Raw genomic sequence first — 16,760 nt, forward strand, 5'->3', positions numbered from 1 at the left:
CCCTGCCCTTCCTACACCCCTGGAGCAGCTGACATATTTCATGGTGTGTTCAGATGGGGAAACTGAGACCCACAGAGGAGATCTAATGATCATTAGGGTTGTAGATGTGATGAGAATGGTCATAACCTCACCAGCTGCTCTGTCACCCTGTTGCAGGCACTGTGTCAAATAATTTACAGGTGTTACCTCCTTTGAACTTGATATCAACCCTATGAGGTGGGTATTCTTATCCACACTTTGCATGGGAAGAAACGAGAGCTTAAAGGTTGAGTACTTTCCTCAGGGTCACACAGGGGTTCAGTATGTGGTGTTGGGGGTGGGCAGAGTGGGGCTGGGGGAAGATTCGAGCCCAGCTTTGTCTGACTCCAAAGTCCACGCTCTCAACTTTTCCACCGTACCGTGTCCACTTCAACCACGACAGAACGCTCACCCCTCAGGCTTGCTCCTGTGATCTGCCGAGCGTGCTTCTTATCAGAGCCCTGTCATTTACCCTATTTCATCTGAGCTTTACGACTTCCCTTGAAATAAGATAGACAGATATAATCACAACCATTTTTTTTTTTAAATTCAAAATAACAAAACTTATATTGTTTAGGCCGGGCGCGGTGGCTCACACCTGTAATCCCAGCTCTCTGGGAGGCCGAGGCGGGCGGATTGTTTGAGCTCAGGAGTTCGAGACCAGCCTGAGCAAGAGCGAGACCCCGTCTCTACTAAAAATACAAAGAAATTAATCGGACAACTAAAAATATATAGAAAAAATTAGCCGGGCATGGTGGCACATGCTTGTAGTCCCAGCTACTTGGGAGGCTGAGGCAGGAGGATCGCTTGAGCCCAGGAGTTTGAGGTTGCTGTGAGCTAGGATGACACCACGGCACTCTAGCCCGGGCAACACAGTGAGACTCTGTCTCAAAAACAAAACAAAACAAAACAAAAAACTTATATTGTTTTTAACATACATACAGAATAATGTCAAAACAATCTCAAACACTAGTTACATCTGCAGAGGGACATGGACTGTGGAGAGGCACAAAACAGGTTTCAACTGTATTATTAATAGCAACTTTCTTTTTCTTTTTTTTAATTTCAAAATATTAAGGGGATACAAATGTTTTTGTTACATGGATACCTTAAGTCAGGGCTTTGATATGTCCTTCACAAAAATAGTGCTCACTGTACCTCGTAAGTGAGTTTTTATCCCACGCCTCCCCTCCTACCCTCTCCACGTGTTGGTTTCCACTGTCCTTTATATCTCTTTGTGCCCGTGTGTACCCACAGTTTAGCTCTCACTTATTAGTGCTAACATATGATGTTTGGTTTTACATTCCTGAGACACTTCACTTAAGATAATGGTCTTCAGTTTCATTCAAGTTGCTACAAACATTATTTCATTCCTTTTTATGGCTGAGTAGTACTCCATGATGGGGTGTGTGTGTGTGTGTGTGTGTGTGTGTGTGTGTGTGAGTGTATCACATTTTCTTTATTCACTTGTGAACTGATGGGCACTTAGGTTGGTTCCACATCTTTGCAGTTGTGAATTGTGCTGCAATAAACATTCGAGTGCAGGTGTCTTTTTTATAAAATGGCTTCTTTTCCTTTGGGTAGATAACCAGCAGTGGGATTGCTGCATCGAATGGTAGGTCTACATTTATTTCCTTGAGGAATCTCCACAATGTTTTACATAGAGGTTGTACAAATTTGCAGTCCCACCAATAGTGTATTAGCATTCCTATCTCTCTGCATCAATGCCAGCATCTATTGTTTTTTGATTTTTTTTTTAATTTCAGAGTATTACAGGGGTCACAACCATTTTTATGGATAAGATAATTGCGATCTTGAGATATTTTGAGATAACCTTGGCTGAATGATAGGCCTCAGGTTTCCCAGCTACTTGGTTATGGGGTCAGGGTTAAAAATGAAGGTGCTGTATAGTCTTCAGAGTCCTGCCTGCCACGGCCGGACGGACAACGATGGAGAATCTAAGATAAGACCCCTCAGAGGGCACAGCAGTGTGGACTTTGTCACCCCCCTGGACATAGCCCAGGGCTGGGGAGGCTTGAGGGTCCCAGGGCCTGGCCTGACAGCAGCTGTCCTCAGAGCCCAAACCACAGCCTAGAGGGGAAGAGAGGAGGAGAGAGGGGTCCCCACTTCCCACAGACTTTGACACACTTTAAACTTTGGAGTAGACTTCACAAAGAGAGTGTTGACTGGTGTAAGCCCTGGGCAGTAACGAGGCCCATAAAGATAAGGACTCCAGGCATCGCTCCTGCTCCCAGAGACTCCCTCGCCAGCCTGAGCCAAGGCCAGCCTGAGCCAAGGGCAATAGAGCTGTTTATCTTGGTGATTTCTTTACACAGGGGGATTTCCCAGCAAAGAACCCTTTTATTTCCTTGTGGAGATAAAGGTTTTCTGTTCTCCAGTTCTTTGGATGTGTAAGTGGAGGGGTGGGGACAGATATGGGTGTCAGATGGCAACTGGGAAGCTCTCTAGGGTCTGGTTAATTGCCCTAGGTTTTTCTCACAAGTCTTAATTAACCCTTAATAATTAACCCTGGAGTGGGGCCTTAGCCAAATGTCAATCAGCCCCAACTCGAATGCACTCAAGGGACCCTAGATGGGGTATCACCTGAGTGGGCACCGCAGGCCGCCATGGGAGAAGCTCCCAGGAGGGAGCAGCTTTCAGCAGTCTGGGAATTCTGTCTTCTCTGCAGCAGTTGAGATGGGCCGGCTGCGAAGTTCTGGGGAATCTACCACCTGCCATTTGTGCTGGCCCTGGGTGGGTGCAGTCACAGGTGGGAAGACAAAACACTGCCTGCTTTGGAGAGCCCAAACCAGTGGTGGCTATCCGTGGTTCTTGTCCCTGTCCTCACCTCTGGATAAGCAAGCTTCCTAATATTTCTGTGAGACAGGAGGGAATCTTCCCATGGGCTGAACTGGGGGATGCAGCCCCTTCTCTGGATTGGTAAAGTGAGTTGCCTTGGGTTACAGAGTCAGATGCCAGGTTTTCCAAGTAAGAGTCCTGACTTTCATCCCTGACTTCTCACTCTGTGGCACGTTTGGTTGGCTCTGCATGTCCACATAGAGAGGGGACATGTGCCGGGACCCAGTACCCTTTGCACAGTCTCAAGCCAGGGATTAGAGCATCAGCATGCACAGCTGGAAGGGCCAATCTGGCAGAGGGCGACCTTGGCAAGAACATGTATAGTCCAGTCCCAGGGGAGGTGATGGGCAGAAGAGGACCCCCACACTCTCAGGAACTCTTCTTTGCCCAAAGCTAAAACTTGAAGCACAATTTCTCTGGTAGCAGCTGATAGGACCCTGTGTTTTGAGCATCATTAGAGACCTCTTTCTCTCCAAACCAGACTGTCTCCCAAACTCAAAAGATTCAAGTCTCAGGGAGGCCCCAGTTCCAAGTTGGCTGGAGCTTGATTTGAAAGATTTGCTTAAGGAAGGCAGAAAAGATTATAATATTTTGGGGGTACCTGCTATCTGCCAGATGCTTTGCTAGGTTCTTTTTTTATATGACTTCATTCATTAGCACAACAACCCAAGAGGTAGGTGTTATTGTCCTCATGTTATAGGTGGGAAATCTAGGGTTAGAGAGATGCTTGACCCCAAGACCCACAGCAGAATTGGAATTTGAAATCACTACCCCATTATCTCTGTTGAATGAGCAGAGGGGCCTGTTCTATTGGGTTATACATATGCTAGTATATCATGCATGAAGGCACCTTTTCTGGTTCTTAAACTAGTTGTTTTTTCACTTGTGAGGCTAGGATGTGCTAGATCATTCTCAGTTTACGATATTTATAACATATATCCCCATGATCATGAATTGGGGGAGGAGTGTAGGCTGTGCTGGAGAATAGAGTTTGCCTTCTTATAAAATTAATTTCACTAGCTTCTCTTCAGTTGCAGTGACTGTGCTTCAGCCCTCATGACCTGGAGTCCAGATCTCTATCCATCCAATCTCAGGTTTCTTCCTTTTTCAGAGGAAAAGGATCTCCTGGACCCCGGTCTTGGCTTGCCTTCTGGTGAGCCATGTGGCCTGGTAGCCTTGCAGCCATTCTGGTCTTTTTATCTCTTTAGTATCTGGAGAAGGTGAGTTGGTCAGCCCCCAGGGGCTTCAGAGGGGACAGAGAGCATTCGCTAAGGGGACTTGAAACCAGCTTAGCAGTTTCTGACAGTCCACGAGCGTGAACTTGGAGGAGCAGGAAGATCTGGAGTTCAGAGGAGTTGGCTGGCCTGGCTGGGAAGGGGGCTTTCCTGGGCCTGGATGGAACAGCCCCTTCCCCTACTTCCAGAAGAGGCACTGCCTGACTCCACTGGGGACTGTCATTCTCATCTCCCGTGGGGGGAGGGCCTGAGCATAGACTAGAGTAAGTTTGGAAATAGTTGCATGCAGAGGAGCCTTGAGGATGGAAGAGAAGCTGGGGTCCTGCATCCTGCTCTGCCCTGGGCTACAAGGAGAGCTCTACCACTTGGGCAGAATACGCTGCCTTAACTCCTGTGTCTGTAAAATGGGCATAATAGTCCCTGACTCTCCTAGCTTGAAGAGCTAATGCAGGATGAGGGACTATGGAGGGGGGATAATGGGACAGTGTGCACGGAAACTCCTTAAATAGCATAAAGTGCTTCTCAACTTTCCAACTGAGCGATTGCTCTCAAGCACAGCAGGGTAGGGGTCTGTGCACTTGACCAAGGGTGGCACAGATCATTGACCCCTCAGCCCGGCTCTCAGCTCTCTCACTGGGTGGCTGTGTGTTTGGGGGCAAGTCATTCAAACTCTTTGAAACCTGCAGTGCCTCATCTGTAAACTGGAGACAATTGTACCCAGTGTAGAGATGAAATGAAACAGCATATGTAAAGGCCTTGGTATGGTGTCAGAGGAATGTTAGTTCCTTTGCCCTCCCCTCTCTAAAATCAACACAGTCTTCCCTTTTGTTCCTGTGACAGAGGGGAGAATAGAAGCCTGCTTGCTCGGTGTCCTTTGAAGACTGGGAGTGAGCTCTTCAGGTGGGACCATGGCTGGGAGGAGGCACGCACCGTGTGCTGGGTCAGAAGAACACACATCGAATTCTTTCCAAGTGCTTTCCATGTGTTTAACCTTCACAGCCAGCCCATGAGGTAGGATAACACGGGCAACCCCATTTCACAGGTGCGATCATTGAGGTTCAGAGAGGTAAGAAATTTGCCCAAGGTTGCACAGCTGCTAAAGGGCTGAGATGGGATTCTGGATCAAGGGCATAGGCTCATGGTCACTGCACTGTCCCTCAGAAGGTTTTGCCGGGAGGGGAAGGAGCAGGATATCCAACCTTAGAGGAGAGAATGAGTTCAGTTCTCTCCTCTCCACCTTTCACAGAAAAGGCAGTTCCTGTGAAGAGGCCCCTGGACTGAGAGGTAGGTGCCAACAGAGAAATTTCTTCCTGAAAAATGTTAGCTGCTATTTATTTAGCACCTACCATGCATAGGGTATGTATGTTACCTTCATATCCTATAACCAGGCACGTTGACGCCAAAGCCTCTTTCTACTCCATCACACTGGGTCAATGCCAGCGACCTGGGCACCCCAGCCCACCCAGGGAGAGGGCAAGACATAGATGAGGGTCCTGTTGCGCACGATGCGTGAGTAATAATAATTTTTTTAAAGTTAGATAATTTCATAGGTGATATCGAAATGTCCTCGTGACCATATCGAAATAGCTGTACCCAAATGTCATTCATACTCACTGGGTAACTTTGCACCACTCACATAAACTCATAGAGTCTTAGTTTCCCCAACTATAAAATGTTATCACGATACGCACCCTGCCTACCTTCCGCGTTTATATCAGGTGGGAACGAGATGACGCTGTGAAAGCATGGGTTAGAGGATTTACTAAACGGAAGCCGTGAGATCCCACTTTTATAAACTAAAACCACAGAGGTCTGGAGGCGCTAAGAGACAGGCAGAGCGAGTTGCTTTCCTGACTCCTGGTTCAGTGTTCTTCCCGCTACATCACCCCATCCAGGGGCAGGGAGAAGGATGGATACAGAATTCCAGATCTGGCTTTGGGGAGACCCTCTACTTCCTGCCACAGATAGCCCCCTTCTACCCAAACCCCTGAATTTGGCACATCTTCTCTCCAGATGTTAAGGAACCTGTAATTCCGCTGGGGAAGGGAGGGACTGATGGCAAAGGCTACAAAAAAAACGTGAGCAGCTTGGGTGGCCCCAGGCACTGCAGCAATCGTGCAAAGGGGATTGGGGGCTGGAGGCGGAGCTTAACCAGCTGCTGCCCTCGTGCAGGAAGGTCCCCAGCTGGCTTGGGATGCTGTCGGGATGGGCGAGGGGAGGGGAGGACCATGTCTGAGGCTTCCTGGCTGCACGGCCAGGAGAAGCATCTGGACTTGGGGATGCTGCCTGCGCCTGGGTGACTCTGCCTACCTTTCTCAGTGACCCTGGGAGGACCTCATTTTTCCTGCCTGTAGCATGTACAGGATGACATGATGATACACATTTATGTATCAGGTGGCAGGAATCTGCTGGAGCAAAGCCGGGTTGAAATTGGAAAGGATGTCGGAGCCTCTTAGAAGCCCAGAAAAAAGGGCTGAACATGCCCCTCGCCAGAAAGCGGGGGAGGAAACCCCAAAGACTGGAAGAGGACTCGCTGCAGGCAGCCGGTTTTGCATGTCCTCTGAATCCAGGTCTGTCTGGATCCTTCAGTAATTGGGCTCAAGTGAAAACACTGAATAATTCCTATTTCACTTTAGAGGATACAAGCTGTTTCACAATGTTTTCTCATGGGTGTTATTTATGGCCCTGTTTTACAGATCAAGAATTGGTCTCAGAGAGATTAGGGGGCTTGCCTAGGGCCACACAGTTAATGAGCTGTGGAGGAGTTAGGGCATTTGGGGAGCAAGCTCAAAGAGAAGAGCTACATATGCTGACCACAGATGTTCCTTCCCACTGCTGGTATTTCGCAGAAAGGGTGCGGGCTTCACACACCGTGCCCGTCCTTGTCCCACTGGGGTATGTGCCTCCACTCCCCACCGCACACGGTCACACAGCCTGCCCCGCAGTGCTCCTCACCCCCCTCGCTGTGAGACTGGGAGTTGGGAATGTAGGGGATTACCTGAGCCACCATCCCCGGGACCCTTCCCAGGTAGCATCCCGTCCGGGGATCGCAGACAGTCACACTTACTTCAGACACTTCCTTCTCTCCCCTTGATCCAGTGTCAGGGGCTGCCAGTCCGTAACCCCTGCCTCTCAGGAAGCTGCCAGCAGGGCACTGGATACTGCTGCCAAAACTGAAACTCTGCTCAGGGCTTGACCCACACCTGGGCTCTTAAAGGGCTACTCTCCCACAGGCAGCGTGGCCAGCCAGTGGCACGTGACTCTCCCAGGTCTCCTGCTTTCCTTTCGTTTTGGCTGTCCTGGCTGGCTCCATTTGCTCTCCTTTGACCTTGGGAAGACTCTGTTACTTGGGAATCCTCCGTCATGGCAGCTGCAGGGTGCAGGACAGAGAGTCAACAGGGAAGATCCTGTCCTGTCACTTTCTAGCTGCAAGACCTTAGGCAAGTCACTTTCACTTTTTTTTAATCTGGAAAAGTGGGATAGTAATGCCAAATCTGCAGGTAGAGGATATAGCCAGATATTGGGTGTAAAATGCCTGGCCCAATGCTTGATATGAAGTGGACAGCATTCGACTGGGCACCGGTGGCACGAATGGCTCTCTTAGTCCTTGGTCTCACATCCTCGTCACTCTGAACCCCTCCAACCCCCTAAGATATTTATCCTGGACTAGGCCCGCCCTTTGTACACCTTCTGCAAAGCCCCTTTTACCAGCCCCAGCACTTCCAGAAACCAGCAGCAGAGCTTCCAAGAACTGGGGGGACCGTGGCTCTTCCCTTTTCACTCCCTGGAGTAATTAAAGACTCTGGTGCTTCTGGGCTCCCCCAAAAAGGGCCGACCTCAGAGTCTTGTTAGGGCCCAGGCTCAGTCGGCCCCACAGTCAGGAGGGCACCGACCTGCTGAGCTGGAGTAGCAACCTCTCTCCTACCTAGTTAGTCCATGGTGGGCTCCCAGGACGTGACCAGGTGGGGACTCCCAGGTGCTCTCCAAAGGATCGTGGCAGTCCTGTGTTACACAAGGGAAGCCCACCCCAACACGCACACATACATGCACACACACACCCCTTCCCTCACCACAGCCCCCGCCCCATCCTACCTGTGCAGGCCTGACCCCGGCCCTCCCTACAAAGTCCTACAGGCAAATCCCAGAAGAGGAAGGAGAAAAGGAGAAGTAGAGCCCTGGTCCTAATTTACGTAATCACTCGCCCACTCGTGGGTGTTGATTCGCGGTGACAGATTTGGATGGCAAAAAAAGAAAACATGTTTTCTATTACGTAGCTTAATTTCAGATCTTAAATCCATAATCTGACTAAGTAAGTAAGCAATGGTAAGAAAAACCATTAGACACTTCCAGGCAAACTCAGTGATATCTCAGTGACTTCACTCGGGATTTAAAATTCAGTCTCATTCTGGGTTTTCCTTCCTTTTGGACTCCTTTCTCTCCTCTCGTGCTTATGGCAAGGCCTGGGAGAGTGGTCACGGGTGAGGGGTGGCCAACGTCACTGTTGGGGCAGTGAGTAGGAGTGACCCATTGTTCTGGTCTTGCTTTGTCATGGTGCTATGTTGGCCTTGTGCTCTGAAAGGAAACAGTTTTGTCTACCGAGATGTATACCTTGTCCTGCCTGGTCAGTAGTCTGCTCTGAACCTTCCCTGTGCTGCTGGCCCCCTTTGGGTAGGAATTCCAGGCCCTCAGCCCTCCCTTGCCTTGCTTGTGCCCAGTAAGTTTGGCTAATCCGCATCCTTCTGAGGCCTTTGGCAGATCCCGTGTAGAGGAGCCACATTTTCCCAACACCCCTGGTACCCTCCTGTGCTCCAGTGGCCTCATATAATCGAGGGTACAATGGATGTTAGCAGGATGGTGGACCACCAAGTTCACAGGTGGTTCACTGGTGGACCGAGTTCTGTACAGGACAGGCAAGGTGCAGGCCCTCGGGGTGCTGGAAGTCTCTATCGGTGTGGATGCCCTCTCCTCTGGACTGGACTCGCTCCCGTGGTGGTGCGTGGTAGCGCGCCAGGACCCAGCAACGGCTAAGCTCCCTTTCTTCCTCGTCAGCAGTCTTTCCCCTCTTCCCTTCCGGGGTTGATAGCGAGTGGGAGGACGCGAGGGCAGACGGACATGTCCAGGGACCGGGACGACACAAGCCTGGTTCTGCCAGGAGGGTCCCCTTCTCACAGCTCTCTCCATTCAAACTCAATGGTCAAGATATTTTTAGGGCTTGTTTTCTTATTTCTCAGTAATCTGCTTTCCCCCAAGGAATAACTTGTGTCTAGTTGTCTGGGCTGGAGCAGGGCTTAAGGGAGGCCCACTGAATACTAGCAGAGAAACCTGATGAGCAAAGACTCGCAGGGAGGGAGGGAAGCACGCCCACTAAATCGCTGCTTCCCACTCGGCCTCAGCGGGGTGGGTGGGGGTGCATCTCCTTCCTTGCTTCATCATTACGTGACGGTGGGTGGTTTACTAGATCATGTCCTGGTGCATGTTTGCAGTAGACGCCAAACTGTCTTAGCAGACAGTGTCAGACACACATGCATGTACACACACACACACACACACACACACACACACACACATACCCCACATTCCTGAAGCCCACCCAGGCCCCTGATCCAGCTTAGGAGAAGGGAAAAATGAGAAGTAGAACCCAGGTAAGAGCCAGAAAGTAAAAATCCCACGCCACATTTTGGGCTCAGCCATATGCTGGTGGCATGATTAGAGTCACCAGCTTCCCCTCTTACACTGTGGCTTCCCTGTCTGGAACCCACTGGCCCTAAAACAGCCCCTGATTCTCCGCCCTAGGGGAGGAGGGACTGGCCCAGAGAGTCTATCGCCTAACTCAGTGACAGCAGGAATCGTGTCTTCCGCCTGCTCGAAAGTCTTCCGCCTTTAAAGCAATAATACAATAAAATATATAATAAAAAAACCAGCTTCTCACTGGACTTTAATGACTCTGGGACTCGCTATGAGTCAGTGTAGGCAAATTCGGAGTGACTGGTTTGGGGTCAGAACAGTCGTGTCCTGGCCCTGGCTCTGCCTCTAACTTGCTGCCGAGTGACCTTTGCCAAGTCACTTAGTCCTTCAGGCCCGCAGGCTCCCACCTGTTAACTGAGATGGTGGGGACAAGTGGCTCCCTGCGCTCTTCCGGTTCCAGGAGTCTGTGCTTTGCTCAAGCACTGTATTAGTTTCCTGTGGCTTTGGTGACCAATTATTACAATGCTGGCGGCTTAAAACAATAGCAGTGTATTCTCTCTCAGTTCTGGAGGCCGAAAGTTCGAAATCCAGGTGGCATCAGGGACACCCTCCCTATGGAGGCCTTGGGGAATAATCTGTCCCTTGCCTCTTCGAGCTCCAGGTTGCTGCTGGCATTTCCTGGCATTCTTTGGCTTGTGGCTGCATCACTCCAGTCTCCGCCTCCATGGTCACATTGCCTTTTGTGTGTGTCTCAAATGTCACTTGACCTCTCTCTTATAAGGACACTTGTGATGGCAGTTAGAGCTCACCCAGATAATCCCGGATGATGTCCTTATCTCAAATCCTGAATTTGATCACATCTGCGAAGGCCCCTTCCCAAATGAGCTCACATGTACAGGTTCCAGGGATTAGGACGTCGACAAATCTTTGGGGGGTTATTTTTCAGCCGACCACAGGCACCTGCTATGACCGCGACTAGTTCAAGGGAGATTTGAGACATGCAAGATGTCCATCCCTGTTCCCCAAGGGCGTGTAGTCTACTTGAGGAGTCATCGCCCACATGCAACATTGTCAGGGAAAAACACAAGCCAGGAGGTCCCAAGCATGGAGAGGCAGTGTAGCCTTGCGGAAAGAGCACGAGCTCTGAAGCTAGACCGCTCTGGGTTTACGTCCAAGCCTTGTCACCTGCTAGCCAGAGGACCTTGGACAAATCATTTAATGCCTCCAGGGCAAATTATTCTTACCGCATAGGTATGCTATAAAGATTAAGTATAACATGTGCAGTGGCTGGCATCTAATAGATTCTTATGATTCAGCATCAAATGAATGGACGGCAAAGGCTTCCGGAACTGAGAGTGATTCCCCACTGAGCCATGAAGATCTGAGGGCAGAGACGGGGAACGACTTGCCCAAGTTTGCGCAGTGAGGTGGTGGCACAGAGGGGTCTAGAGCCAAGGTCTTCTAGCACTGGGCATTTTCCTCCACTCCCCAAAGCCTTTACTCTCAGGATGAATCTTTTGGATTATGTTTCCACAGACAGCAAGCGACTTCCACTTACACCCTCGTTTGACCCAGCAGGCTGGAGAGGACCAAGTCCACAGGCTCACAGAGGCTGGCGCTATTAGCCTGCTGCTCTGTGGCCAGGGGTTGACCTGATCATCCGTTGAGAAGGGGAGGCCACGTAGCCCTTTCCACTCGCCACTGCCCACCGGGCATCCCTTGGTATGGATGGTTCCGGTGAGTGTGGCTTTGGGCAGACAAGCGAGATAAGAGTGGACAGATACACTGTTTACTGCCAGCTCTCCGATCCCAAGCGCGGGTCTCCAGCTGCGTCAATGTTTAACCCCTGTCTGGGGTCAATGTTTAATCCCAGGTCAGCCAGCCAGCCTTGCAATCTAGTATTCCCCATCAAGCCTGGAACATAGAGTTATGTTAGTATCAATCACTGGAAAATAAAATCGTGATAGTGAATCTGCCAAAGCTAATATCACCTACCCCCCTCCAGAGGATATTTATTGGCTATTTGGAATTATCCATGCCTGTCCCCAGTAGCAGATAGTGATGTAGTGTTTCCTGACCCTGGCTCTTCCTGTTCCAGCTCTGCCTTTTGGGCTGGGGGGAGAGAGCACAGGTGGGGACCACTGCCCTTGGTGCTCAGCTGGCCACGAGGCTGCTGCTAGTGGGCACCATGGTCCCTAAAGTGGGTGCCATTTGGAATCCACTAGGAGAGTTGGAACTGGAATGGTCTGGCTGGCCTGGCTTAGGCAGGTTTTGTGGGAGTTTCTGCGTCCAGACTCACGTTCAGAGGCCTAGGCCTTTTCCCAGGTGAGTCTCCCTACTGGAGGAGAATTAATTATAAAGACTCCATATTTGCCTGACTATTGGGTGATTCCATGGGGTCTCCCCAGGGTCCTTCCTAAGGAACTCAGGGCATGGCACCTACGATCTGTCAGCATCATGCCAATGCCAAGAGCAACCTTAATGAGGGAAAAGTGAAAGGGTGGTACGGTGGGTGGTTGGGTGTGGGGGTGGGAAGAGGGAAAGAGGGTTGCTGCCAGAGCAGTGGCTCTGATCTTTGGACAGCGTTGGAGAGAGGGTGACTTACTGGCCAAATGTGTGCACGTGAACTTCAAATCTTTCTTTTTCCTACATGAACACACTGAACCACCTTCCTTCTCTGTGTCACTGCCCCTCGTCCCCAGGCCTCACAGAGCTTTTATTCTCTGGTTCCGAGAGGCAGGGACAAACGAGCAAACCTTTTCTCAGGTCACCAAACCACCATCCTGCCCTCTCTTACCTCCACACGCCGGCTGGGGAGGAGCGGAACGAGGAAGAATTTTGGAGTAGACATCCAAAATCAACAGGTGGAGTGTCAGGTGACAGGGCCCAGCCCCTCTCATAAGCCACTGGGGTCCTGCTGAAGACTCACTGTTTCCTTGTTCCTGGTCTGAGTCTGATCTGAGTCTGGCCCTCTGCCCAAGGCTGCCTGGCTGGCAGCCATTGAAAAAATAGCCCCTGTGATCCCCCGCAGCCTGTGCTCATCTGAACCTCAATGTTCTCATCTGTAGAATGGGAGTCTGTTTCTTTCTGATGATATACACTGTGATTAGTTTTAATTTTCTGTACTGCTCTGTTGGAAGTGGGGGAGTGTGCCGCAAAATAAAAAGTTTAGACCAGTTGCCTTGACTGATCCATCTGACCTTCCCATGCCAGGCCCTTAAACAAGCATGCTCCCTAACTCCTTTTTCTTTAACTCTTGTCTGAAGTGAAGTGCAACACCTTTGGAAAATTGTGGGGCGTCTTGGAAAATGCCTTTGGGCGTGGTAGCCCTGGCTGTCTTCCTCTTCTCTAAAATACTCGGGTTGTGAAGTCAGGAATTCGTGCGAAGTCAGGAATTCGCAACTCAGGGAAAGAAGTAGCCTTTGTTTGACCCTCTGTGCTCACAGTAGACCTGTATAGAAGCAGCAAACAAGTGAGGAGCAGGAAAAGGCCAGAAGCTGGAAGAGGCAGAACATAGAAGAGGCCAGGTTCTGCCCAGTGAACGTGTCTTTAACACAATGTGCGCAGGAGGCAGATGGCGGCCTGCTGGCCCAGGGCCTCAGGGCTGGTGATTTTCACATGCACCCAGACGTGTGGCATGGGGTCCTCCCCTGCAGCTGCCCCTCTCTCTGCTGGGCACCTGGGTTTCAGCTGGCCCCTTGGAGAGTGGGCAGTGTCGTGACAGGTCACCCTTGTGCTGACAGTGAAGGGAGCAGGCTGGCCTGGGAGGGCCAGTGTCTGTAAACCAAGCCACAGTTGTTTGTTTACGTCACTTAAAGAAAAATGGAGAGCTTGGTGGCACTGGACCCTGCATGCAGGGCCACCCACAGAGAGTCCGTCTCCTTCTGTATAGAACGTCCGTTCTGCATTCCGAGTTTGTCGAGCTCTCCGCTCTGGGATATCTGCACCGGTGGAGAACAGTCCAACACCCCAAGTCTACCTGGCTAAAATGCACATGGGTTTTTCCATGAAGGTAACTTCCTTTTAGGGCATGACTGAGGCTGTTATTAAATTGATTCTGTATTTCTCAGATCACACTGGCTATTGGAGGTGAGGAAGAAACCCCAAAGTGTTAGTGGAGAGCAGTGAGAAGTTAGCTTAGGGTCAACATTTGCCCTGAGTAACCTGAGTTACATGGATGTGCACACAAATACAGATCTGGGCTCTCTTTGTACAAATGTCAGCAAGGACCTCAGGGCTGGTGTCTGAAGTTTTGGCTCTCAGTTCGGGCTCCCTGAACTTTTTTTTTTTACACTTCACTAGGCCAAGACAGGAAGAAGCTCACTAGGTGACTAAAGAGAATGAATTCCCGGAAACGATTATGAAACCTTCCACGCATGAGCCTAAGAGAGAGAAAACAAACAAGCCTTTAGAGCTTTAAAGAGGAAAAGATTTGACCAGTTACTCAGACAAGAAGGGGCAAGGCAGGGTGGGCCATGCAGGTGGACCACTTTGCATTCACCTCCCAGCTTGCCTTTTCCCTGGTAATGTAACTACTTAATTTCTCTGGGCCTCAGTTTTCTCATCTGTAAAATGGGAATTATCACACCTACCTTACAGAAATGTTGCATCACGTGAGGTAAAGAATGTGAAAATACCCAGGGCAGTGCCTGCTGTGTAGAGGCACGTTAACAAGCAGTAGCAGAGTTAATGAGGAGAAGGGTTAGGAGAACTGGAGGGTGGTGCCTGAAGGAGCGCAGGAAATTTCACCGCAAAATATGACTCCTTGGTATAAAGCGTATTTTGAATTAAAGGCCTTTAGAGATCAACAGGCCTTGGAAGGGGCTTTCCCTCTTTCTTCATTAAAAAAAAACCAGACCCATCAAAAGGAACAATTGACTTCTCTAGAAGATGCTTAAGAATGCAACCAGACCTGGCCCAGGCCATTTTAAGATAATACCTGTGTCTCAGGTTAATTTAGTTTCTGAAGAGAATCATTTACAAGGCAATCTGTTTCCCCCATCCATTCGTTCTCCCAAGTATCTATGCATCCTCCCTAACAACCATTTATTGCCCCTCAACAGAATGGCCTACATTCCTCATCTCCCCTTCCCCTTTAAAATGAGGGTATATAAATTTCTGGACCCCACTGGGAAATTGGGTAATGACTCTGTGGTTCCTGGGCAGGGTAAATAAATCTCTTTCTCTTCTTAATGTGCCTTATTGTGAGTTGATCTTTCAGTGAACCCGCACATTCCCTAACCTGAGAATCTGCTTGATCATATGAAAATCGATGGCTTCTCTGTGTCCTGGATTAGAAATCCCCATGGAGACTTCCCTGATTCCAGCCTAGTGGTGGACGTTTCCCTGCCCCTCGTCTCAGTGGTGTGGGCACCGTGCTAGCTGGGGATAGAAGATGAGAAAACAAAAGCGCTGAGGCTACCAACTGATGGAGTCCGCCTCCTCTGCCTGTTTTGCCTCTGGCCCTTTAAGTCACCCCTCCTGTCCCACTCCCTGCAACAGTTAGCCCATAAAGGAGAGCTGTAAACACTTAGGGGATGCCCCACTTCCTTCCCTGCAACCTCTTACTCAGATCTTATCTCTGCCCCTCCAAACTCTTGTTCCCGAGACTCTGCTCAGGCCCTTTGAACTCTGTCTCCTCCCACTGGCAGATCTGGGCTTTCCCTATAACACCTTTACTCCTGGAACTGCTCCTGGCTCTAGCCACTTGGCCAATACCCTTGCTGGGCTGGTCCCCTCCTCCTCCCCTCCTTCCTTCAAGATGGGGTAGTCGGGACATTCTAGCTGCTAAATTCCAGATAGAAGGTACTAGAGCAGTTCAGAGGAAGGAGAGGTCCCTGAGAGGGGTGGTCAGGGAAGCGCTGGAGGAAGAGTAGGGTCTGATCCTTGCGATCAGAGTGGAGGCAGGTGGGTCATATGTGGCTTATGCTTAGTGCAGGGCTTGGCAGATTATGGCTCAAGGGCCCGATCCAGCCTGCCTCCTGTTTTTGCAAACAAAGTTTGTCGGAAAACAGCTACAGTTGTCTGTTTACGGATTGCGCCCTGCTGCTTTGTGCTACACGGGCAGAACTGAGCATGGCCACAGAAACTGTAGGACCCGCGAAACCTAAACTATCTACTCTCTGGCCCTTTAAAGAAAAGCCTGGCCCATCTCTGGTGTCGAGCATCAGGCTGCCCCCGACAGAGAGTGATCTGAGGAACTCCAGTCCCGTGAGATTGCTTCACTGAAACGGGACAGTCCAACATGCCTGGGAAACACAGAAGGCTCCCCCGCCCCCCGGCCCGGGGTTATTCGCAATAAGCCTTCGTATGTGAAAGGCTCTAAAATTCCTACACAGAAGCATCTGTTTGCTGTTTAGCCCAGCATGTCCCAAACTTCTTTAATCTACCAATCCTCCTTGTCCTCAGAACACCTCTTCCCACCTGAGAATCTAGCGTTAGGAACAGCCTGTGTTCCCTGTCCGTCCCTGCCACCAACGAGCCAAGTGACCTTGGCTGAGCCACACGCCTCTCAGGGCCTACTTCTCCATTGGTTGCATGGGACAACGGTGCCTGCCCTATCCTCCTTATAGGATTTTTTGGCAGGTCACTGTGAGAGTGGGGATGAAAACCATTCAGAGGGATGACTATGGTACCATTGATTTTTGACAATCAGTTTTGCTCCGCTACATTGCTTAGCAATGGTGAAGTGGAAAAGGCCCAAGACCAAGGTTGTGAGTTCTCTTTTCTAGTCCTCACTCTGCTATTACTAACTGGGTTAACTGAGTGACTTTAAGCAAGTGACTCCCCCCACCTCTGGGCCTCAGTTAACTCACTTCTAGACTGAGGATTTAGACTGAGGTCTAAAAATCTATTAGCTCTGAAATTCTATGATTCCACTTGGTTAGATGTGTACAACTTCCCTGCTTTTCCAGAATGACAGCCCTGAAGCCTGCATCTCCTTGATTTTCGTGGTACAGTGTC

General features: G+C 50.1%; 1 protein-coding gene across 2 annotated transcripts in view; it reads right to left on the reverse strand.

Moving 5' to 3' along the window:
* PIGR (polymeric immunoglobulin receptor) overlaps positions 1-7,302 on the reverse strand; it is a 19,768-nt gene extending 12,466 nt beyond the window's left edge. The window contains exon 1 of one of the 2 annotated variants that reach the window (XM_012638850.1): positions 7,180-7,302. The gene's annotated coding sequence lies outside the window, so the exon portion shown is untranslated. Of the gene's footprint in view, positions 1-7,110 lie in introns of both variants that reach the window. The other variant, XM_012638852.1, reaches the window with a different exon arrangement.
* Between the last annotated feature and the right edge of the window lie 9,458 nt (positions 7,303-16,760).

Source organism: Propithecus coquereli, unplaced genomic scaffold (assembly GCF_000956105.1).
Source record: "Propithecus coquereli isolate 6110/MARCELLA unplaced genomic scaffold, Pcoq_1.0 Scaffold135, whole genome shotgun sequence".
NCBI classification, from domain to species: Eukaryota; Metazoa; Chordata; class Mammalia; order Primates; family Indriidae; genus Propithecus; species Propithecus coquereli.